This window comes from Rhipicephalus microplus, chromosome 2 (genome assembly GCF_043290135.1).
Source record: "Rhipicephalus microplus isolate Deutch F79 chromosome 2, USDA_Rmic, whole genome shotgun sequence".
NCBI classification, from domain to species: domain Eukaryota; kingdom Metazoa; phylum Arthropoda; class Arachnida; order Ixodida; family Ixodidae; genus Rhipicephalus; species Rhipicephalus microplus.
Window position 1 is genome coordinate 124,962,113 of NC_134701.1, and position 25,517 is coordinate 124,987,629.

The following is a 25,517-nucleotide window of genomic DNA, read 5'->3' on the forward strand; positions in this document are numbered from 1 at the left end:
TCAGCTTTTAAGCTTGCCCCACAATTTGACCCACCGATACAGGGAGTAGGTTAAATACCGTGTTTTTAAGAATGGTGAAGGCCTATTTAGGAATCGGGCTACTTGATTTTCACTAAACTTGAATTCTAATTTTCATATGAAAATACATCTCAGACAGCAAAGAATCACACATGTGCAGTGCTCCTTATTTCTCTCTACTTCTATTTCTGCCAGCATGGTGGAGCTCACAGAGATGTATACGTGCACAAATTACAAAACACAGCGATGCTGCAAGTGGCATTATTTTATTATACACAAAATTGATCTCGCCAGCTGCTACATGTAGCCGCTGCTTATGTTATTGGCAGCTAGCCTACTTGAATTACATTTACAAAAACATGCTCTTCAAATTCATTACGTCCTTCAAGAAGAAGGTATTTCATGGCACGCAGAAAATTTTAAGTACCGAAGAACCAATAGCAAACAATATGCCGCATCTAAAATAAAATATTCTCCTATTTTTACAGGTTCATGCATAAGTGATCATTACGCGATGGATCATTTTAGTGTCATTTATAGCCTCGCATGACAAGTTGCTGCTGTGTGCATGACAAAGACCGTTTACACCAATATTCTCTCAAGGTTCTCTCAAGCTGCTCAGTGCACCTTTTTTTTGCCTGGTCCCCTCACAACCTTGTTGCAAGGAGACTAGGCAACAAAATTCTATTCAATATACAGCCAACGACCAGTTCAAAAGGAAGGTATGAGGTAAAGTTTACCCTTATATGCACCCAAATTTTCTTCTATCAAAGGAGAAGTTTGTTTACAACGTTTGTATTGGTGTATTCATGCGCCAATACAAATAAGATGCCTGGAGGCCCAGCAAAAAATTTTGATACATATACAACGATTGGCCACAATGTCCTACGTTCCTAACACGTCAAACTATATATTCTTAAAGAAAAGAGCTTAAATGACTATAATTAGTAAAATATTATTATAACAACAGCAATATTAATAATAATTTCACGCTCTAGGCACCATACTGACAATAATAGTAAATAAGAGAAACTGTAATACAAGCCTGCCTAAATATATGCTAGAAAGTTTAATACTTATGAAATATATAAGAGCAATCTTTGCTTGAAATAACGTGGCTGTTCCCTCCGTCAGAAGAATTGGCACATAGCAAAAAAGTAAAGCGCGCCTTTACAGGGGCAATAAATATTTATTGTACATTGATAAAGAAGGATTCGCTGAATGTATGTTTTGGTGTTCGGGAGATATACCACCTTCAACGTGGATGTGTCGCTGTTGACGCTAGATACACTTCCATCCCGACGACTATCATTCATGATAAAATTTTTAAACTATTGTGGTATCTGTACATGTTAACAACCAAAGCATATTTAGAGAAATAGGTGTGATAGCAAGATGAGCATCGCATATTGGACGCGGAAATCGGGCTAAGAATGGCATTCCACGGCCTCGGTCTGTTAAAGTGTAATTGAACTTCGTGATGTCTAAAAAAGCATGTCGCGTCACTTCTATGCATGCACAGTCGTATCAAGGTATGAGCACGTCATGAAGTTCTATCTCTCAATATATATATATATATATATATATATGTATACATATATATATATATATATATATATATATATATATACATATATATCCCGGTTGACAAGTGAGGAAGTTTGCCCCCACTCGCGAAAAAGTTTGTACGCCACTGAGCAGAACCCACCTGGTGTGTCGTGAAGTAGTATCACGACGTCCGTCAAGTTAGTTTGAGCCGCCAAGGAGGCTCGGATGCCATCTATGGAGGGTTCTTGAAGCACCGAGAGGTTAATAGAAGCCGAGGAAGCATGCGCGCCGTGCCTAGGTAAGCTGAGCTTGTGAGCACTGTTTGGCAAAGTAATGCATCGCCAGCCAAGTTTCTCGGAACCACGATGGGGCCTGCAGGCTGTTCACTGGTGGTGAAATTGATATTTTCTGCAACGGTCGCAACGCAGCAGATGGTGCTAAATATCTCTGGGGCCGGACAGGCTACAATTGGAACATCAACTATGCAATGTTGAACGCTAGAACCTTATATAGTGAGGGAAATCAAGGTGTACTAATCAAGGAGCTATGGGATGGTAAATAGGATGTAATAGGGCTTAGTGGGATTAGGAGGACAGATGAGACAAATACAGTGCTAAAGAATAACCTTGTTCTGTGGTATCGTGGCTTGGCTGACAGAAGAAAACTGAGAGTGGCATTTTTTATCCGCACAAATATAGCTGCCAACAAAAAGGAATGCCAGAGCAATAATAAAAGGACGGTAGGTATCGTAATATAACTTTATAAAAGATACAAGATGAAGGTGGTACAGGCTTATGCGCCTACATCCAGCCATGATGATGTGTCAGTTCCAAGCTTCTATGAAGATGTGGAATCACGAATGGGTAAGGTAAAAACGCAATGTACTATTCTGATGGGAGACTTCAATGCTAACGTAGGGAAGAAACAGGCTTGATACCAGGCAACAGGAAAATACGGCAACGGTACAAGAAACACCAGAAGGGAGCTATTAGTCAAATTCGTAAAACTCAGTAATTTACAGATCTTAAATACCTTCTACCAAAAATGAGGACATCATAAGTCGACATGAAGGAGCATCAATGACGAAAGTAAGAACAAAATAGACTTCATACGGAGTGCACACCCAGGCATCTTGCAGGATGTAGAAGTACTTGGGAAGATACAATTCCATGACCATAGAATGGTACGGTCTCGAATGCGCCTAAAATTGAAGACGGAACAACAGAAACTGATACGTAGGAAGCCAATGAATGAGTTAGCACTGAGAGAGAAAGTTCAGGAGTTCAGAGTCCTGCTTCAGAACAGGTACTCGGCTTTTATCGAAAAAACCAGCCTTAGCGTTGACGCAATTATTGATAGTCTGACGATTATCATTACGGAGTTTTCAGTGAAAGTAGGAGGTACGTTAGACAGGACACTGGCGGGCTGTCTCAGGAAACGAAGAACCTCGTTATAAGCGTCAAAGCATGCCAACCTCAAGTACTAAAGAAAAAGTAGAGTTAGCAGAGCATTCCAAGGTGAATATATTAGGCGTAAGCTACCCGATGCAAGAAGGTACAACATGGAGAGAATTTAGCACGCTCTGAAGGACAGAGGAAGCTTCAAAGCAGTGAAGCAGAAACTTGGGATAGGCGAAAATGAAATGTATGCCCTAACGAACACGGAAGCCAAAATAACTCTAAATATGGATACAATAGGTAAAATAGCGATGGAGTTTTACAGAGATATGTATAGTAGCCAGGACAACCACAACCTTACTATAAACTAGCAGTAACTCTGATGGCACCCCACCAGTTATGACAGAACTCAGAAATCCTTCGACAGCATGCAAAGAGGCAAAGCTGCTGGTGAGGATCAGGTAACATGAGATCTGCTGAAAGATTGAGGACAAATTGTGTAAAAAGCTTGCCACCCTTTTACAAAGTGTCTCCTGATCGGAAGAGTACCAGAATCTTGGAAGATTGCTAACATTATCTTAATACATAATAAAGGAGATGACAAGGACTTGAAGAATTACAGGCCGATCAGCTTGCTCTCTGTATTATACAAGCTATTTACAAACGTAATTGCTAACAGAGTAAAGAAAACATTAAAATTCAATCAACGAAAGGAACAAGCAGGATTTAGAACAGGCTACTGAACAATCGACCACATTCATACTATCAATAAGGTAACTGATAAATGCTCAGAATATAACCAACCACTATACATAGCCTTCACAGATCACGAAAAGGCATTTGATTCAGTAAAAATAGCAGCCGTCATGCAGACACTGCCGAATCAGGGCATCGATGAAGTTTATATAAACATCCTGGAAAAAATCTACAGGGGATCAACTGCTACCATAGTGCTTCATAAAGAGAGCAATAGAATACCAATCAAGAAGGGTGTAAGGCAGGCAGACGCAATCTCCCCAACGCTATTTACCGCATGCTTACAGGAGGTTTTCAGAAGCCTAGAATGGGAACAGTTTGGGATAAGTTTAATGGAGAGTACCTCAGTAACCTGCGCTTCGCCGATGATATTGCATTGCTGAGTAACTCAGGGGACGAATTGCAACTCATGAATATGGAGTTAGACAAGGAGAGCAGAAAGGTGGGTCTTAAAATTATACTGCAGAAAACGACAGTAATGCACAACAACCTCGGAAGAAAGCAGTGCTTCTAGATAGGTAATAGTGCCCTTCAAGTTGTAAAAGACCATGTCTACTTAGCGCAGATAATAACTGTGGAGTAGAACGACGAGATTGAAGTAACTAGAAGAATAAGAATTGGGTGGATCACGTTTGGCAAGCACTCTCAAATTATGACAGGTAGATTGCCACTATCCCTTCAGAGGAAGGTATATAACAGCTGTATCTTGCCGGTACTCCACGGAGGAAGCGTCAGAGCAGTGAAGAGAAAACTTGGGATAGACAAGGAAGGCAAAGTAACTACCAATATGGATAGGATTGTAAAATTAGCGGAGGAGTTTTACAGAGCTCTGTACAGTATTCAGCACAATCATGACCTTAATATAAGAACTAGCAGTAACCCAGGTGACAGCCAACTAGTAGTAATAGAAAACGTCTTAAAAGCCTTGGAGAGCATGCAAAGAGGCAAAACTGCTGGCGAGGGTCAGGTAACATCAGATCTGCTGAAAGATGGAGGACAGATTGTGTTAGAAAAACTAGCGACCCTGTTTATGAGGTGTCTCCTGTTGGGAAGAGTACCAGAATCTTGGAAGAATGCTAACATCATCCTAATACATAAGAAAGAAGATGACAAGGACTTGAAGAATTACAGACCGATCAGCTTCCTCTCCGTAGTATACAAGCTATTTACAAAGGTATTTGCTAACGAAATTAAGGCAACAGTATATTTCCACCAACCAAAGGAACAAGCAGGATTTCGAACAGGATAGACAAGGAAGGCAAAGGAACTACCAATATAGATAAGATAGTAAAATTAGCGGAGGAGTTTTACAGAGATCTGTACAGTAGCCAGCACAACCATGACCTTAATATTGTCACGAGGTTGTGATTCACACAGCACTTGAGAGGAAGCACGCAGGAGTCAGGGCGGTGTCAGGCGAACTGTTTATTGGGCGAACTTGTGCCCAGCAAAACAGGGCCAAACACAACTCACAGCAACAGCGGCGTGAACAGTCGTCGGCCGACGGAAAAAAAAAGACTCCCCAGTGGCGCACTGCGCCGGCTTTTATACACGCGTCGTAACGCGTTCCAGGGTGGCATACAAGATAAACGCGGCCTGCGTTGCGCTTAACAGAAAGTGATAGCGGCTTCCTTCGTAAACCAAAAGAACCGCACGTGTCACTACCCCCCACTGAAAAAGCATCGTTCCGATGCTAAAGACAGAACATAAGAGAGAGTACATGCAATAAATTACATTAACAATGTGTCTCAGCTAATCAGCGCGCGTAATAAGGTTTAAGTCGCACCACGTGTACGACTTCGGGTCGTGCACGGCGTCGTTGGGATGACGTTAAGCCATCGGGCACGACCTCATAGTCCAGTTCACTACGACGTCGGACTACCTTGTAGGGTCCAAAGTAGCGTCGCAGGAGCTTCTCAGACAATCCCCGTCGTCGTATCGGCGTCCAGACCCAGACAAGGTCGCCGGGTTGGTATTCGGTGTGGTGTCGTCGAAGGTTGTAGTGGCGCCTGTCGACCGTCTGTTGGCTCTTGATACGCAGGCGGGCTAGCTATCGAGCTTCTTCAGCGTGATCTAGGTAGCTGGCGACGTCGAGGTCTTCTTTGTCGGTGCCGACCGGTAGCATGGCGTCAAGCGTTGTTGTTGGGCTCCGTCCGTAGACGAGCTTGTATGGAGCAAACTGCGTCGTTTCCTGCAAGGCCGTGTTGTACGCGAAGGTTACATACGGCAGTATGGCGTCCCACGTCTTGTGCTCGACGTCCACGTACATGGCCAGCATGTCGGCGATGGTCTTATTTAGACGCTCGGTGAGGCCATTCGTCTGTGGGTGGTACGCGGTGGTTCGGCGGTAGCTTGTCTGACTGTACCTCAAGATCGCTTGCGTTAGGTCAGCCGTAAAGGCCGTACCACTGTCGGTGATGAGGACCTCAGGGGCTCCGTGGCGGAGGACGATGTTCTCAATGAAGAACTTGGCGACCTCGGCGGCAGTGCCCTTGGGCAAGGCCCTTGTTTCGGCATAGCGGGTGAGGTAGTCAGTCGCAACGACAATCCATTTGTTGCCAGAAGTTGACGTCGGGAACGGCCCCAGTAAGTCCATGCCGATTTGTTGGAATGGCCGTTGAGGTGGTTCGACGGGTTGCAGAAGTCCAGCTGGCCTAGTTGTCGGCGTCTTGCGTCGCTGACAGTCACTGCATGTTTTTACGTAGTGGGCGACGTCGGCATTGAGGCGAGGCCAATAGTACTTCTCTTGTATTCGTGACAGTGTGCGGGAAACACCAAGATGTCCGGCTGTCGGGTCGTCGTGTAATGCTTCCAGAACCTCTGGACGTAACGCTGAAGGCACCACGAGGAGGTGGTCGGCGCGGAGCGGCGAGAAGTTCTTCTTCAGGAGGACGTTGTTTCGCAGGAAAAACGAAGCCAGTCCTCGGCGGAATACTTTCGGCACGTCGGCGGTCTTGCCTTGCAGGTAGTCCATGAGGATCTTGAGCTCTGGGTCAGCTCGTTGGCGTTCCGCGAAGTCGTCGGTACTTATGGGTCCCAGGAAAGAGTCGTCGTCCTGGTCATCCTGGGGCGGCGGATCGACAGGGGCGCGAGACAAGCAGTCGGCGTCGGAGTGCTTTCGTCCGCTCTTGTAGACGACGGTGATGTCAAATTCTTGTAGTCTGAGACTCCACCGTGCGAGGCGCCCAGATGGATCCTTCAAGTTAGCTAGCCAACACAAGGCGTGGTGGTCACTCACGACTTTGAAAGGCCTGCCGTACAGGTAGGGGTGGAACTTTGATGTAGCCCAGATGATGGCAAGGCATTCCTTTTCTGTCGTGGAATATTTGGCTTCTGCCTTCGAAAGTGACCGGCTAGCGTAACTGATGACCCTTTCAAGTCCGTCGGTCCTCTGCACGATCACGGCGCCGAGCCCTGTGCTGCTTGCGTCCGTGTGAATTTCGGTGTCAGCTTCTTCGTCGAAGTGCGCCAGTATTGGCGGCGTTTGCAGGCGTCGCTTTAATTCTTGAAATGCCTCGACTTGTGGCGTTTCCCATTTGAAGTCGACGTCGGCCTTCGTGAGGTACGTCAGTGGCTCGGCGATCCGCGAAACGTTCTTCACGAAGCGCCTGTAATAAGCGCAGAGGCCAAGAAATCGGCGTACTGCTTTCTTGTCGGTGGGTGCAGGAAAGTCGGTGATCGCAGCTGTTTTCTGTGGATCAGGGAGCACTCCCGACTTGCTGATAACGTGGCCAAGGAACAATAGTTCCTCGTAGGCGAAGCGGCACTTTTCTGGCTTCAGGGTAAGTCCCGAGGCTTTGATTACCCGAAGAACAGCTTCAAGGCGCCGGAGGTGCTCGTCGAAGTTGGAAGAAAATAGGACTACGTCGTCCAAGTAGACGAGGCAAGTCTGCCACTTCAAGCCTGCGAGTACTGTGTCCATAACCCGTTGGAACGTCGCAGGCGCCGAGCAAAGACCAAAGGGCATGGCCTTAAACTCGAATAGGCCGTCTGGTGTTATGAAGGCAGTCTTCTCTCGGTCTCTCTCATCTACTTCGATTTGCCAGTAGCCGGTTTTGAGATACATCGACGAAAAATACTTGGCGTTGTAGAGTCTGTCCAGTGCATTGTCTATTCGTGGGAGGGGATACACGTCTTTCTTCGTGATCTTGTTCAGGCGACGATAATCGACGCAAAAACGTAGGGTTCCGTCCTTCTTCTTCACCAACACCACGGGTGATGCCCACGGACTCGTAGACGGCTGAATGATGTCGTCACGCAGCATTTCGTCGACTTGTTGCTTGATGGCCTCGCGTTCCCGTGCAGAAACTCGGTAGGGGCTCTGACGGAGCGGACGGGCATATTCGTCGGTTATAGTGCGATGTTTCGCGAGAGGGGTCTGACGAAGCCTCGTGACGACAAGAAGCAGTCCTTGTATTGGTGTAGTAAGGCTTTGAGCTCCTTTTGTTGCTGCCTGGAAAGGCTTTGATTGACGTCGAAGGCGGGCGCGGACACTGCTGTCGACGTTGCGGCTCCCTGAGAATCGGTGAGGGCGAAGGCATTGCTCGCTTCCACAAATTCGCTTAGATGTGCTACCGTCGTGCCCCTATTCAAGTGCCTATATTCGTTGCTGAAGTTCGTCACCATTACCTTGGCTTCGCCGTTATGAAGCTTGGCTATGCCTCTTGCGACGCACATCTGACGGTTTAGGAGCAGGTGCTGGTCGCCTTCGATGACACCTTGTAAGTTGGTAGACGCTTTGGTGCCGACGGAAATGATGACGCTCGACAGTGGCGGGAAGGTTACCTGCTCTTCTGTCACATTCAAGGCATTGTGAGCGACGTTGCAGTCTGACGCCGTTGCATTATCCGTGGACAGCGTGATTGACCTGGATCTTAGGTCGATGACTGCGCCTTGCTGGTCCAGGAAATCCATGCCTAAAATGACGTCTCGCGAGCATTGCTGCAGGACCACAAAATTCACAGAATACGTCTGGCTGTGAATCGTGACTCTTGCCGTGCAGGTTCCAGTCGGTGTTATAAGGTGGCCCCCTGCTGTTCGGATATCTGGTCCTTCCCATGCAGTCTTTACCTTCTTGAGCTTAGCGGCGAAGAGACCACTGATGATAGAGTAGTCGGCGCCGGTATCGACTAGGGCGGTGACGCTGTGGCCGTCGATGATCACGTCGAGGTCGGTGGTTCGTCGTCTGGCGTTCCGGTTAGGTCGGGGCGTCGGATCACGGCTGCGTCGGCTTGGTCCGGTGCTGCTATGTCGCGTCGGCGGCGAGGCTTTGTCGTAAAGACTCTGCTCAGGCGGCGTACTGCGACTACGTCGGGAAAGTTCGTGCGTCGTGGTCGTCGTCATCGGCAGCGGCGGCGGCGGCGGCGGAGGAGGATCTTCGGCATTGCGTCGTGCAGCAACCGCACCTCCATCGGTTGCTGCCTTTAGTTTCCCGGGTAGGGGCTTGGGGATCGGCCCCGGTTAGGGCCGGTGTACTGGCGGCGATCCGGGGAGACGTAGCGGCCAGGCGAAGGTGAACGGGATGGTCGTCGTTGTTGCCACTGCGATCCGGCGATGTAGTCGGCGATGTCGCGAGGTCGCTCACCTGGGCGCGGACGCGGCGCGTTCACGTCGAAGCCACGCATTCCCATCTCATGGTACTGGCAGTAGCGGTAGGTGTGCCCGGCTTCGCCGCAGTGGTAGCATAGTGGGCGGTGGTTCGGGGTGCGCCAAACGTCAGTTTTCCTCGGCGAGCGCTGGATTACTGGCGAGCGGGAAGGCGTCGGGGGTGGCGGCGGTGGCTGGCGACAAAACTGCGGAGACGTTGGGTCCTGGTGTTGGCGAGGAGCGGCGACAAGTCGTCGTGCAGTAGCGGCGTAGGTCATCGCCTCCGGTTGGGGCTGTGGCCGTTCAGGAACGCTCAGTGAGCGCTGTAGTTCCTCGCGGACTACGTCTTCAAGAGAGGCGACTTGGGGCTGAGACGATGGCAACATGCGGCGCAGTTCTTCATGAACAATAGCCGTATGGTCTCGCGCAGGTCGTCGGGGCAGAGTCCTCGGACTTCTGCGACGTCTGGCGACATGCGCCGATCGTATTGGCGGGTCCGCATTTCAAGAGTCTTCTCGATGGTGGTAGCCTCGGAGAGGAACTCTTGTACCGTCTTTGGCACGTTTCTGATCAGTCCGGCGAAGAGCTTCTGCTTCACTCCTCGCATAAGCAGGCGAACCTTCTTGTCCGCAGACATGTCGGCGTCGGCGTGGCGGAAAAGTCGCGTCATCTCCTCCGTGAAGATCGTTACGTTTTCGTTGGGGAGCTGCACCCGAGTTTCAAGCAGTGATGCGGCTCTTTCCTTCCGCACGACGCTTGCAAAGGTGCGCAGGAAAGCAACGCGGATGTCGTCCCAGGTTCGAAGCGTTGACTCGCGGTTCTCGAACCAAGTCCTTGCGGCGTCTTCCAGGTAAAAATACACATGACGCAGCTTGTCGTCCGGGTCCCACTTATTGAGGGCTGCGACGCGGTCGTAAATGTCAAGCCAGCTTTCCGGGTCCTCGTAGGTCGATCCGCGGAAGGTAGGCAGCTCTTTGGGCTGGTTGACGACCACGGTTGCCGAAGACCTTGCTTCCGTCATCGTGGATACCGGCTTCGTAGCAGCCTTTGTTTTCTTGTCCTTGTCGGGGAGCGGCCGGTATTCGGGCGGTAGTCCTTGTTGTCTTCGGCAAACTCGAACGACCGGGTCGGCGTCGTCCTCTTGGCGGCTTGGGCTTGGTTCACGGCTGGACGGGGGCGTACGGTACATGGACCGAGAAGCACCTCCACCAGATGTCACGAGGTTGTGATACACGCAGCACTTGAGAGGAAGCACGCAGGAGTCAGGGCGGTGTCAGGCGAACTGTTTATTGGGCGAACTTGTGCCCAGCAAAACTGGGCCAAACACAACTCACAGCAACAGCGGCGTGAACAGTCGTCGGCCGACGGAAAAAAAAGACTCCCTAGTGGCGCACTGCGCCGGCTTTTATACACGCGTCGTAACGCGTTCCAGGGTGGCATACAAGATAAACGCGGCCTGCGTTGCGCTTAACAGAAAGTGATAGCGGCTTCCTTTGTAAACCAAAAGAACCGCACGTGTCAGTCTTTTATACACGCGTCATAACGCGTTCCAGAGTGGCATACAAGATAAACGCGGCCTGCGTTGCGCTTAACAGAAAGTGATAGCGGCTTTCTTCGTAAACCAAAAAAACCGCACGTGTCAATATAAGAACTATCAGTAACCCAGGTGACACCCAACTAGTAATGATAGAAGAAGTAGAAAAGCCTTGGAGAGCATGCAGAGGCAAAAATGCTAGCGAGGATGAGGTAACATCAAATCTGCTGAAAGATGGAGGACAGATTGTGTTGGAAAAACTAGCGACCCTGCTTATGAGGTGTCTCCTGATGGGAACAGTACCAAAATTTTCGAAATATGCTAACATCATCCTGATACATAAGAAAGAAGATGACAAAGACTTGAAGAATTGCAGACCGATCAGCTTCCTCTCCTTAGTATACAAGCTATTTACAAAGGTAATTGCCAACAAAATTAAGGCAACATTTTATTTCCGCCAACCAAAGGATCAAGCGGGATTTGGAACAGGCTACTCAACCATCAACCACATTATTACTACTAATCACGTAATAGAGAAATGCTCAAAATACAGCCAACCACTATGCATAGCCTTCATAGATTACGAGAAGGCGTTTGATTCAGTAGAAATACCACCAGTCATGCATACACTGCGGAATCAGGACGTCTACGAAGCACATAAATACCCTGGAACAAATCTACAAGGAATAAACTGCAACCATAGTGCATCATAAAGAAAGCAACGGAATATCAATCAAGATGGTTGTAAGGCAGGAGAATGCAATCACCCCAATGATATCTACCGGGTGTTTCCAGGGGGTGTTTAGATGCCTAGAATGAGAAGAGTTAGGTATAGGTGTTGATGAAAAGTACCTTAATACTCTTCGCTTCACCGATGACATTGCATTGCTGAGTAACTCGGGGGGCGAGCATCAACTAATAATTACGGAGTCAGACAAAGAGAGCAGAAAGGTAGGTATTAAAATTAATCCGCAGAAAACGAAAGTCATGTACAACAACCTCGGAAAAAAACAGCGCTTCGAGATTGGTAAAAGTGAACAAAATTTGCAAAAAACTACATCTACTTAGGAGAAGTAATAACCGTGGAGCTGAACCACGAGATGGAAGTAACTAGAAGGACAAGAATGGGGTTGAGCACAGTTGCAAAGCACTCTCAAATCTTTACAGGTAGATCGCCAATATCACTCAAAAGGAAGGTATATGACAGCTGCATAATGTCAGTACTTAGCTACGGAGCAGAGACGTCGAGGCTCACAAAGATTGTTCTTCTTAAATTGAGGGCCACTCAGGGAGCAATCGAAAGGAAAATGGTAGGTGGAAGCTTACACGACAAGAAGAGAGCAGAGTGGATCAGGGAATAGCTGTAGTTAAGAATATAATAGTTAAAATAAAATAGAGGAAATGGACATGGGTCGGGGATGTATCGCGTAGACAGGATATCTACTGAGCAATAGGAGAACTAACTGGATTCTCAGAGAAGGCAAGCGGGTTAAGGAGAGACACAAAGTTAGACTGGCAGATGAGATTAAAAGGTTTGTGGGTATAAAATGGCAACAGAAAGCACAAGACCGAGATGACTGACAAAACATGAGAGTGGCCTTTGTCCTGCAGGTAACGTAGTTAGGCTGATGATATATTTACTTATATGACGCTTCACAGGTGAATGAGGGAAAGGAAGATGAGAAAGACGAAGAGTCAGAATAAACTGGTGTTCTGATTGACGCCATGTCTGATCCGTTATAGTAAGTCGACAGGATCTACCACGGCAACATCATGAGCCCATCAAAAAAGATGATCAGCTTGCCGAAATACGCCTGAACTGAAGATAACGTCCGTGTTGACAAGTGGTTGAACCTCTTGGAAACGAAGGCGACCAACGATAGCTGGTCCGAACGAGATCGTATCGACTGCATCAGCGATTACCTGGGAGGTCCGCTGGTACCTCACCGAGAGTTGGAACGCAGAAGATACGTGGGAAGGCATTAAAACAAGCACGAAGGCGAAATTTTATGCACCTTTCAGCAGCCGTTTCTGCCCATTCATTTACTGCAGGCTCAAAAGAGATTAGCGCATTAGGCACTACTACGAAGACAACACGCGCCTTGGTTGCCTCGCAGACTTAAAAGGCGTTCACATAGTATCAGGATTGAGCGATGGTGTACCTGAGCAAGTCGAAAGGCACCTCGCTGGATTGACGCTCACCATCCTGGCCAAGTGGCTGTCTGCTGCGCTTCAAGCTGAAGACAGTCCACAGAGATGCTTCCCAACACTTGTCAAAGTGGCAGCTCTTGCATCGAGAGCCTCATTCTACGCGACCATGGCTCCCTGCAGGATTGATGCGCACCCCTCACGGTGAGTGAGTGCCGACATTGTGCATCCGCTGGTTTGCCAAATCAATTTCACTGACACAATGAGTGCCCTCGTCATAAAATGATGTCTGCTCTAACTGACAACCAGGGAAACGAAGAGGGCGGCCCAAAACTTCATTAATACGTTTTGGCGCACTTGTGAACAGACACATGGTGAACGCAGCTCTCGATACAGGAGTGACTATTACCGTATCAATGAAGTTGTGTTCAAAAAACTCAAGCTGCAGTTGCTCAAGGATCCATGCATTAGTGTCCAACAAGTAACGTTCCACCAGGCATGAAGACTGAGTTCTTGCTAGGCCTAGACAACGCCTCTTTTTCAACCTGTCCCTGGACTTTAACACGACGGCTTTGCTTTAACACAACAAATTTCTTCGGAATACCGTTCAAACTCAAAAGTGTGTCTTCAGCGCCGATACAAACACACTCCAAGCCGTTGATGTCACGCACCTTTCACCATAACAACAAGCTGCTTTGAGAGAGGTGCTTTACAGTTACGAGGACATTTTCTCAATGTCTCAGATGGAATTTAGATGTATCGCGAATGAACGACACCGCATTTCCCTCAGCAACAACGTCCCTTTCCACAGATTACCGTATCGATGCTGCCCGGCAGACAAAGAGGAAATTGTCAGGACTTACTTCTCGAGAAAAGTGTACTGCGCCTATCTTTTTCCCCATGTACGGCTCCCGTCATTCTTACAGACAAAAAAGGTGAAGGACGCACACGTCTATGCATTGATTATCGAAAGCTTAACTCTGTCACTGTGCCTGTCTGCCAACCTATTCCGCGTATAGACGATTTTCTAAACCACCTGAGAAAATCGAAATATTTTTTGACATTGGATGTCATATCAGGCTGCTGGCATGTCAAAGTGAACCCAGAGGACATCCAAAAAACAGCATTCGTCACGCCGAATCGCCAATATGAGTGGCTTGTTATGTCTTTTGGTTTGAGAAATGCTCTTGCTACGTTCGAAAGAGCTGTGACATCAGTTATCTGAAAACATAACTTAAAGAATGTCGTTAATTATTTTGATGATATCGTAGTCTTCTCTGACACGTTTACTGAACACCTACAGCAACTCCAAGCTTTATTCCATGCCCTAGAAATGGAGAATATAAAACTTCAAGTGAAAAAGTGCCATTGTGCCGAAGATTCTATTGAATATCTGGGTCTCAGAGTGTCGCACGGTGCAGTGTCACCTATACGAATAAAAATAGAAGCTGCATTGCGATTCCCAAAACCGAAATCCCTGTAAGAGCTTCAGCGTTTTTAAGGCACCACCAACGTTTACCGCCAGTTCATACCGCACTTCAGTGGCATAGCTTTCACATTTACGAAGCTGCTGAAGAAGGACACACCATGTGAATAGGATTCCTTATGTGAAGAAGGTTTTCACAACATGAAATTGTGTCTGACCCAAGAACCCATTTTACTCATTTTTTTTTCTAGCGAGAAATCTTGCATTTTCTATTGTTACGCATCTAACGTAGGCGTAGGTGCAGTTCTGAAGCAACGAGGTCATGATTGTAAAGAACACCCCATTGCCTAACACTCGCGCGAGCTACTCACACACGAATAAATTATGTCATTACAATGCCTCGCTATACTAGACGCTGTTGACAAGTGGCACTGCTATCTCCATGGACGACCATTCACTGTTGTCACCGATCATGCTGTTTTACAATGGCTCAAAAACATAAAAAACCCCATGGCCGGCTCTTTCAATGGTCTCTAAAGGTGTCGATGTATGCCGTTTACATTCCACATAAAAAAGGCAGCGAAAACATCGAGGCAGACGCATTTTCCCGGAGCACTATGGTTCAACTTCTTGCATTACCAGAACTTCAAGTTTACCAGGATGACCACCCTCGTTCCAAGTAAACAACGGAAAACAGTGTCACTATCGTAACACGTAAAGGAATTTGCAAAGTGTACGTTCCTCTCAAGCATGGACTAGGCCTTCTGCAGAAAGCACACTGTCACTTCAGACACGTTGGAGTAAAGAAAACTATAGGCTTGTTGTCATCATCCTACTATTGGCCTAAAATCGTCACAGACGTTTCATCCTACGTCCGCACATATGGCAGCGTTGAAAAAAGCCGAAAACCAAGGACAATCATTCGATCTTTTAGCAATGGACACTATAAAATATCATCATCAAACGCCGGAAGAAGAAGAAAGAAGACTGCTGCCTGGAGCGAGCGCGCGCTACTTCACTTCTTCCAATAAACCGTATTCGTTCGAAGCAGTCCCTGGTCTCGATCGTCTTGATAATGGTGCCGTGAACCAGGATACTACCTCCTCGCTGGCAAGAAAGGTCAACCTGCCACGGAGCAGCAGAGAAGAAAACGGTGGAGGAGCAGAGGATCGACCTGCATCGAGCGACGAGACCACGGTGGAGACTACGAGCATCAGAACGAACGATTGACAAGTAAGGAGTCATTGTTAACCACCTCAATATGAGCAAAGAAGTGATAACAAAGAAAAGGAAAGCGCTTCGCTCTCAGATCACGCGACTGATTAACGCAGCCGAGCAACAAATTAATGATGGAGCTAACTGGGAGCAGCTGCTTACAACGCAGGCGCAGATTAAAGCAGTAAGCGACAGTCTCAAGAGCGCAAACGAGCAAATGGAAAAGTTTCTAACAGAAGACAATGCCGAAGCTGAATTCAAAAGCGTCATAGAGTACGACATGAAATTAACGACGATCTTATCTGCAATAAAAATCAGACGTCGACAGCCTGAACAATCAGATTCAACCGATAGGACAAGGCAGGTGACGCCCTCAAGTACGGGACAAGAAGCAACGGAAGTAGTTAAGCTACCAAAGCTCGAAATGATAAAGTTTGGGGAAAAAACTTTGGAGTGGAACCGTTTTTGGTCTCAGTACGAGTCGGCAGTTCACCTGAGACCGAACATGAGCAAGGGACAGAAGTTCAATTACTTGTTAGCATCACTAAACGGAAAAGCTGCGGCTGCTATTGAAGGACTTCAGTACTCGGTAGAGGAAAATTATGATAACGCAATCAAAATTATGCAAAAAACGTTAGGCAATCGAGAACATTCCATTGAAATGCACATGAATGAGCTATTGAGTTTGGAGAAAGTGAGGTCTGTTCAAGATACCGATGACTTAAATAGGCTAGTATAGAGAGTGCAAGTTATTATATTGGCACTCAAGTCCCTAAAAGTGGAAACCGAGAGCTATGCGCCGATGTTGTTACCGGTATTGAAAAGAGCAATTCCACCAGAATTATCAGTGCAGTTCAAGTCAAAAGAGGCTATGAGAAACAGCTCAGCTTCAGAAAACGGCGAGCAAAACAACGCAACGGGAAAAGCGGGCGAGGAAAAGCTGGACAGGCTTATGCTATTCTTAAGAGAGCAAGCGGCTTTTCGTGAAGAAACACAACGTGAACAAGAGAGGATAACTGCAAAAACAAAAGAGAACCACGGACAGATGAGCACAACTTCAAGCTTCTATAGCTCAGCGGACAGAATATCCTTATTCTGCAAGCAGAAAACCCACGCAACCGAAAACTGTCGTAGAAGCATTCCAATGGATGAAAAGAAAGCTATGCTTACCTAAAATAGAGCATGCTTCAGATGCACGCGACCAAACCACACTGCACGTGTTTGCAAGGCCCAAGTAAAATGCAAGCAATGCAAGTGACGACATGCCACGTCAGTGTGTAGAACGGTGATGCAGAAAACAAGGGCAGAGCTGGTCTCAACAGCGCAAGCCGAAGCGACGACGTCTACGCTACACGCAACCGAAAATATCAAGCATAAGATTGTGCTTTTGCAGACGGCTGTAGCGTGCGTAGAAGGAGAAACATGTGGCCGACACTGCCGTTTGTTATTAGACAGCGGAAGTCAACGTTCATTTATTGAAGCGGGATTAGCGAAAGAAATAAGTGCGAAGGTGTTGCGACAGGAAAGGCTGACGATTGGTTCATTTGGAGGAGACGAAAAGGTCAAACTAATGAACGTGGTGCAAATGACTGTAGGATCACGAGAAACAAGCACAACAGTGATTGAAGCGTTACAAGTCGACGTCATCTCGCACAGTTGTATACCCACTCCAACTAAGAAACTCAGCGAGAAAATGAAACTGCTAAATATGCAAGTGGCTGATCACAGGACCAAGACGACTGCAACAAATTCTGTAGAACTACTGATCGGCTCAGACTATTATTGGGAATTCTTTACTGGTAGAGCTCAAAGAATCGAGGACAGACTGATGGCTGTAGAAACTATACTGGGATGGGTAGTGCAAGGGCCGTCAGAACAAAGCAAGACAAAACTAACACATAATCAAGCAGTCATGGTTTTGAAGGTCGAAGCTGTGGAGACAGAACTCCAGCAAAAGCTACAGAAGTTCTGGAGCCTGGAGTCAATGGGGATCAAGGGAAATAGTTTGGATAACACCGGAAATGAAGTTGTCGAAGAATTAGAGCGCAAGATTGTACAACAAAACGGTCACTATCAAGTAAGCTTGCTATGGAAACAGGACGTAAACTTGGAAAGCAACAAAGAAAATGCGATAAAAAGACTACAGCAACTGACTAAAAGGCTGCAAAAAATGAAGACATGCTGTATCGCTACGACAAAGCTATATCAGAGTACATGGAATTAGGAGTCGCAGAGGAGGTCTAAGAGCCATCAGAACAGCCAAATGCACTTTGCTACTACATGCCACATCATGCGATCCTTAGAGAGGACCGAGCCACAACAAAGGTTCGAGTAAGGTTTTACGCCTCGTCACATTCTAGAAAAGGCATGTCTCTAAACGAGAACCTAGAGGCAGGACCCAATTTGAATGAGGATATGCTATCGCTGCTCATTAATTTCCGAAAAGAAAAGGTGCCGTTAGTTGGAGATGTTGAAAAGGCATTTCTACAAATCTCTATACATGAAGAGGATTGAGATCCAATGAGATTTCTGTGGTGAAGCATGACGCTGAAGGAAGGTTAATGAATGAAGTGCAAACATGGCGCATGACAAGAGTAACGTTCGGAACAACACCAAGCACGTTTATACTGGCAGCTACAATTAAACACCATTTGAAACAAGTGGAAGACCAGTTTCCTGATACGACAAGGACACTGCAGAAAGCGATCTACGTGGATGATGTCATTTTGGGAGCAGCAACGCTTGATGAAGCAGTTAAGTTGTACAAAGAGGCAAAGCAAGTGTTCAGAGAGGCAGCGATGAATTTGAGAAAATGGACATCCAATGAAGAGCGATTAAAGAAATAATTGATGAAAACGTAAGAGACGATTCTCACATAGATATTCAATCTAGAGGATTTACAATGCTTCTGGGCTTGATATGAAAACACCCAAAGGACATGATTTGCTTCCCTATTGAAAAGTGGAATTTATTACCAGATACAACGCACTTGACAAAAAGGGCTGTGTTACAAACCACAGCGAAGATATTTGACCCACTCGGTTTGTTGTCGCCATTCACAGTACGCGCGAAAATAGGACTGCAGAGACTGTGGAAAATGAACGTCACGTGGGACGACCAGCTCCCTAAAGATGAACGCGACAAATGGAAGAACCTATGTCTGAAGAGGAGGACTTTCGAGTTCTAGAAATCCCACGATGCTACGCAAGCAAGAATCAACCAGTACAAGCATACAAGCTGCATGTATTTGCCGACGCGAGCCCATTAGCATACGGAGCGGCAGCATACTTGATAGCAGTATACCACGATGGAAACAAATAATCAAGGCTAGTACCAGCAAAAAGCCGCGTAGCTCCAATTAAAGAGCTGACATTGGCGCGACTTGAACTGATGGCAGCGGTGGTAGCATCAAGATTATGCGACTACATCAAAGGTCACTTCAACAAAAGCTTTCAGGAAATACACTGCTGGACGGACTCGATGATTGTGCTGCACTGGATCAAGGGAACAAGCAAAAGAGATCCGTTTGTTGCCAACAGAATCGCAGAAATTAGAGAATAAACACTTCAAGCAAGCTGGTCATTCGTTCAAAGTGACGACAACCCTGCTGACCTACTTACACGAGGAATAAGCGCAAAGGCATTGATAACGTCAAAGTTATGGTGGAACGGTCCCGAATGGATAACATCACTGGAAAAGAACTTAGTAAGCATAATTGGCACAAATACAGACGTGGAAGACCAGCATAAAACACAATGTCACCAATGCATGGGAAGATCCGAAATTGCGCCAATCTTGAAAATCGAAAGGTATTCATCATACGAACGGCTTATAAGAGTGACAGCATGGGTGTTCAGATTCATAAACAACACAAGAAAGGAAAATCACAAAGGGCCGTTGACAGGAAAAGAGGTAACAAATGCAGAGAAATACTGGATAAGACAGACCCAAATATTACTGAGACAAACAAAGGGTGAGGCCTATTCAAACAATCGACCATTGACTTACGTATATGGAGAACCCGATGAGCCAATGCCACTAACGCCGGCAGCATCATAGGTGGACGGCGACAGCTTCAGGACGGACAAACAAGACTGTACAACGGTGACATTGAAGACGCATGGCGACGCAAATGCAAACTCGTGCGCGCTTGGTGGAAAAGATGGCATCAAGAATATATCAAGGATATAGGAGCTACGGTCAAAGCCAAGACACGGCAAGCAAAACCACTCTCACAGGGTGACATCGTGTTGGTTGAGGACAAGGCTCCAAGAACATTTTGGAAAATGTGCCGGATTGAAAAACTATTCCCTGGGCGAGACAGAATAACAAGAGCTTGCCTCCTTCACACGGGCAAAAAAGAGCTTCTAAGAAGATCGGTGAACCACATATACCCAATGGAAGGTTGTTTCAAATAACCCACGAGAGCTTATCACATTTCAACTTGGGTAGGCGGGAGCCTATAAAATATCATCTTCAAATGCCGGAAGAAGAAGAAAAAAGACTGCTGCCTGGAGCGAGCGCGCGCTACTTCACTTCTTCCAATAAACCGTATTCGTTCGAAGCAGTCCCTGGTCTCGATCGTCTTAATAGACACTATAGGTGGCTTTTTAGGATACGGCACGACAAAGAAGCTTATAGACTTGGCGATCGATCACACTGCACGGTATTTCTGGGCGTTTCCCCACAAGAACGAAACTTGTGACGCCTACATTTCATGCATCACGGCCATCTTTGCTGCAGGAAAGCCCAAGAAGTTCCTATCTGATCGCGGACCAGTTTTCACAGCTGGAAAATAAAGCCGTTTCTAAGACGCAATGGTGTCCAACAATCGTTCATGTCCTCCAAACACCCTCAATGTATTGGCATGAACGAACGCACGAATCAAACTATTTTAACCCGGCTAAAGCGCAAAATGAATGAGCAGCCACAGAAGTCTTGGGTCAAGCATATTTCGGATGTCGTCAATAAATACAACAAAACCGCACATCAAGTAACACGATATCGACCATCGTACCTCATGTATTGAGTACTTCATAATACACACTTTTAGACGCACCAATGAAAGTGTGCAAGAAGAGAAGATAAGTGCAATCAAGAACACACTCGCCTACCATGAGGAGAACAAGATCATCTACGACAAAAAATTCCTGCCACAAAGTCTCCAGCCTGATGAATTAGTCCTCTACGAAACACCTTGGCACGCGAACAAAGGAACACTCAGTTAGGTCATGGAAGGACCTTACGCAATTTTTCGCAGATTCCCTCTTGTGAACTATGACATCAACCGATGCGTAGCACGGTTAAGCAGAACTACTGCCAATGTGCACGTCAAGAAACTGCGTCGCTACTATTGTCCCAATAAGTTCACGCTCTCCCGGGGGGAGGGGGAAACGTGTGAAGCTTCACGGGTGAATGGGGGAAAGCGATATGAGGAAGACAAAGAGTCAGAATAAACTGATGTTTTGACTGACTCAGTGTCTCATTCTTTACATATATATATAAACAAAGTCTAACAGACAATAGTGCCAAGGAAAGTATAGGGCAGGTTATTAAACCGAAGTGTTAGGTAAATGTGAAGAAAGAAAAATGGGTGCAAAGTTAACTTGCCTTGGCCTGGAACGGTTATCTTTTCACCCACTTTTCTTTCTTCATATTTACTGTACAATTTGGTGTAATAACGTCCTCTATACTTTGCTTGGCATTATTGTCTGTTCGACTTCATTATTATTGTGTCAAAGCACGGAAAAACAAGCCCTTAAGTATACACTTCTTTTTCTCTCTCTACATATATATATATATATATATATATATATATATATATATAAAGAGAGAGAGAGAGAGAGAGAGAGATAGAGAAGAAAATTCAATATTTCAATGGGCCTTTTCTCGCTAACATATGGCTTGTAACACAACAGAAGTCTTTCAAAGATTTTCAACAATGATACATACATTTATTTTCAAAAAGTTTTGGAAGGGATTCTCCCTTCGTCAAAGGATGAGTTCTAAAACGGTTGTAAAAAGACTATATGTATCATTGTTAAACCATATATATATATATATATATATATATATATTTATATATATATATATATATATATATATATATATATATATATATATATATATATATATATATATATATAAGGGAAAGAAGTGTATACCTAAGGGCTCGTTTTTCCGTGTTTAAACACAATAATAATGAGGTCTAACAGACAGTAATGCCAAAGAATGTATAGAAGAAGTTATTAGAGCCAAAGGAATGTAAATAAGAAGAAAGAAAAGTGGGTGAAAAAATAACAAGCTGTGAGCAGGGATCGAACTTACGACCTTCGAATAACGCGTTCGATGCTCTCGCGTTATTCGAAGCATCGAACGCGTTAGTCGAAGGTCGTAGGTTTGATTCCTGCTCACGGCTGGTTATTTTTTAACCAACTTTTCTGTCTTATTTACATTTTATTGGTTCTAAAAACTTCTCCTATACATTCTTTGACATTACTGTCTGTTAGATCACACACACACACACACACACATATATATATATATAAAGCAACGAGCAAGGTGTAAAAACACAGGTTATTATTGTAGAAGCGTTAGCCGCAACAAGCTGGTACAGGCCGGAACCCGGCAAGCACGAGCCACACACGAACGTCAACGTCTTCTTTCACGCTGGCACATTGCTGGGGCCATTATGCTCCGGTACAATTACTCCCCACGCAGAAAGGAGCCAACCTTGTGACCTAGGGAAATGACACGACCAGGGCGTCATAGCACGGTTTGAGGCGTGATACGTGTACTGTTTCACGCCCACGGCAGCGTTGGTCCGAATGTGGATCAATAGGCTCAACTTCATAGTTGACAGGAGATGTTTGTCGCACCACAGAAAGACCGGGGGGGGGGGGGTAGATGGGACCCAGAGGCAAACCATCATTCCTGGTTCATAGTGGACACTAGACGCAGAGGCGTCAGTTTTTGGCGTGATTGGTCTTGTGCGGTAAATGAGCGAGCGAGTTGACGACACTCTTCGGCGTGCAGCTGCTTCGGAAACAGGCGTCGCTTCGGAAACATCAGGCCCGTAAGGGAGAATGGTGTCCATGGAGCATAGCATGACGGCTCACGTCCGTACAGGAGGAAGAAAGGAGAAAAGCCCGTGGTTGTTTGTGGCGCATAGTTGTACGCGTACGTTACAAATGTGGGCACTTGGTCCCAATTAGTGTGGTCGTCAGACGCGTACATGGCAAGCATATCTCCAAGGGTACGATTAAAGCGTTCTGTCATGCATTGGTTTGAGGATGGTATGGTGAGGTTTTCCGATGGAAAGTGCGACATGCCTTGAGCAGCTTGTCGACGGTGTTCGAGAGAAGCACGTGTCCACGGTCACTCAGTAACTCACGAGGTGCACCGTGTCACAAAATGAGATGGTGAAGAAGAAAGAACGCAACGCCTTTCGCAGTGGTAGCAGGCAGCGCAGATGTTTCAGCATGGCGTGTCAAATGATCGACGGCGACAATAATCTACCGGTTGCCTCTTCGTAGCAACCGGTGGATTATTGTCTATTTGTAAAGGCGAAATCGCGAATGAAACTCCGCAAATAGGAACACAAGCCTACGAATATACGGAGCTCCTTTAAGGTAGTAGGCTTGGGGTACTCGGCAACGGCACGCAGTTTGGCAGGGTGTGGCGATATTTCTTCTTTTGAAACGACGTGGCCTAGAATTGCGAGTTCGCGGGTGCCAAAACGACATTTTTGAAAGTTTAGTTGCAACCTGGCTGCCGTAAGGCACTGCGAAGTTGTTCCAGACGGAAAAGATGAGTTTCGAAATTCACCGATAATACAAGAAAATTTGTCTTCTCGCCGAGAATTAGCCGAGAAGACAAATGTGCCATTTAAGTCCCCTGACGACACTGTCCATCATCCTTTCAGAAGTCGCAGGTGCATTGGAAAGACCGAAGGGCATCACATTAAATTCATATAAGCCGTCAGGGGTCATAAACGCCGTTTTTGGACGGTCTGCTTCGTCCATTGGCACTTGCCAATATCCAGAGCGCAGATCCAGTGAAGGGAAAAACTCTGCACCTTGAAGGCAATTCAAGGCGTCATCAATGCGTGGCAGCGGATAAACATCCTTGCGTGTGATCTTGTTTAGTCGACGATAGTCCACGCAAAACCCGATGGAGCCATTCTCTTTCGCACGAGGATTACTGGCAAAGTCCAAGGACTGTGTGAGTGTTGAATAACACCACATTGCAGCATCTCGTCAACGTGTCGAGTGATGACGTTACGCTCAGCCTGCGAGACGCGGTAGGGGCGCTGACGAAGTTGATTATGATGACCGGTGTCGATATGGTGAGCGACAACTGAAGTGCGTCCCAAGGGAGGTTGTCCGTGGTCGAATGAGGCGCGGAAACGGTCAATTAGTTGAATGAGCTGAGTGCGCTGGTCTTGCGTAACACCGGTGTCTACGCTGTGATACAGAACGTCTTTGTCAGGTAGTGAGGGCACGGTGGCAGCCGTGACAGCATCCACGGACATCGGCGTCGTATCAAAAGGGGCATCAAAAGGAAAGATATCATCATAAGTGTCAAGACTCCCAATACATTCGCCGTGCAATAAGGTAGCGGGACAAGCGAACAGATTGCACACGTACACGGCACTAGAGTCATTGGCAATTGTTAGGACGGCAAACGGGACGACAAGGTTCCGACGAGCGCATTGTTGTGATGGCATGAAGAGGGCAGTTGAATCGGGAACGGAGTTGCGCAAAAGAGATACCACGGCGACCAAAAAAGCAGAGATGACGGCGTCACCGGCAACCATCACCTTTTTGGGTGAGTGAGGGAGATCTATAATATTGTGCTCAGTAGAAACGAAACGAGTTGAGCACGAGCGCAGTCGACAACCTCATGATTAGCGGAAATAAAGTTTCATTGCAGGATGATTTCATGGGACGTATGCGGAAGGACGACAAATGCAACGATGTAAAGAACTCCTTGAATAACATCACGAGCATTGCGTGTGGCAGAAGGTTGGGCGTGTTGCGAACTCGCTGTGCGTAAAGAAAATTCAACCAGGGGAGTCATCACTTTGTTCAGTCTGCGGCATTACACTTCGCTAATTACACAAACTGTGGCACCTGTGTCGACAAAAGAAGTTGTGGCGAAACCGTCCACAAACACGGCAATCTCGTTGGGGGGCGAAAGATGAGGCCTTGGAAATTTTATCGGTGGCGCAGCTCTTGCCTCAAGAACTGCGACTCTTAGTTTTCCTCATGGTCGTGGTTGGAACGGCGAAGCATGGGGGAAAGAGACCGAAGACGGGGTGAAGGAGACCGACGTCGGCTGAAGTCTGGTCGACGTGAGCGGGGGTCATGTGCATCAGGTGTCGCTTGCGATTCTGATTGCCGAGGTATGTTGCCGGAATGCTGAGCTTCATTAAAATAGAATCCACGGCGACGACAGTAGCGCGTGACATGCCCTGGAATACCTCAGTTGTAGCAGACGGGCCGGTTATCCGGAGTACGCCATAAGTTAACAGGTGCTCGAGATGGTGGAAAGGGCCGATTTACCGGATAAACTGAAACTGGTGACCTGTAGTAGTTGGTGGCTGGACTGTATGACGGGAGCGGCGTTTGGGCAGGTGGTCGGTGGACGACTTCTGCATAAGTCAGCGGTGCAGCAACTGATATTGGGGACGCGGGCGAAGAGAGAGCCTCAGCAACTTGGGTCTGAAGATCACGGCGAAGTGAGTGGTTCAGTGCTGTGGGGGTCTCGTTGATGGTGGCGACAAGAGAGAGCTGTCGAGCAACTTCCTCTAGGATGTACTGTTGAATTTGAGGCATTAACACGCTGTAGTCGGGGCCACTGATTTTGCGCTCCAAAGCCGAAATAT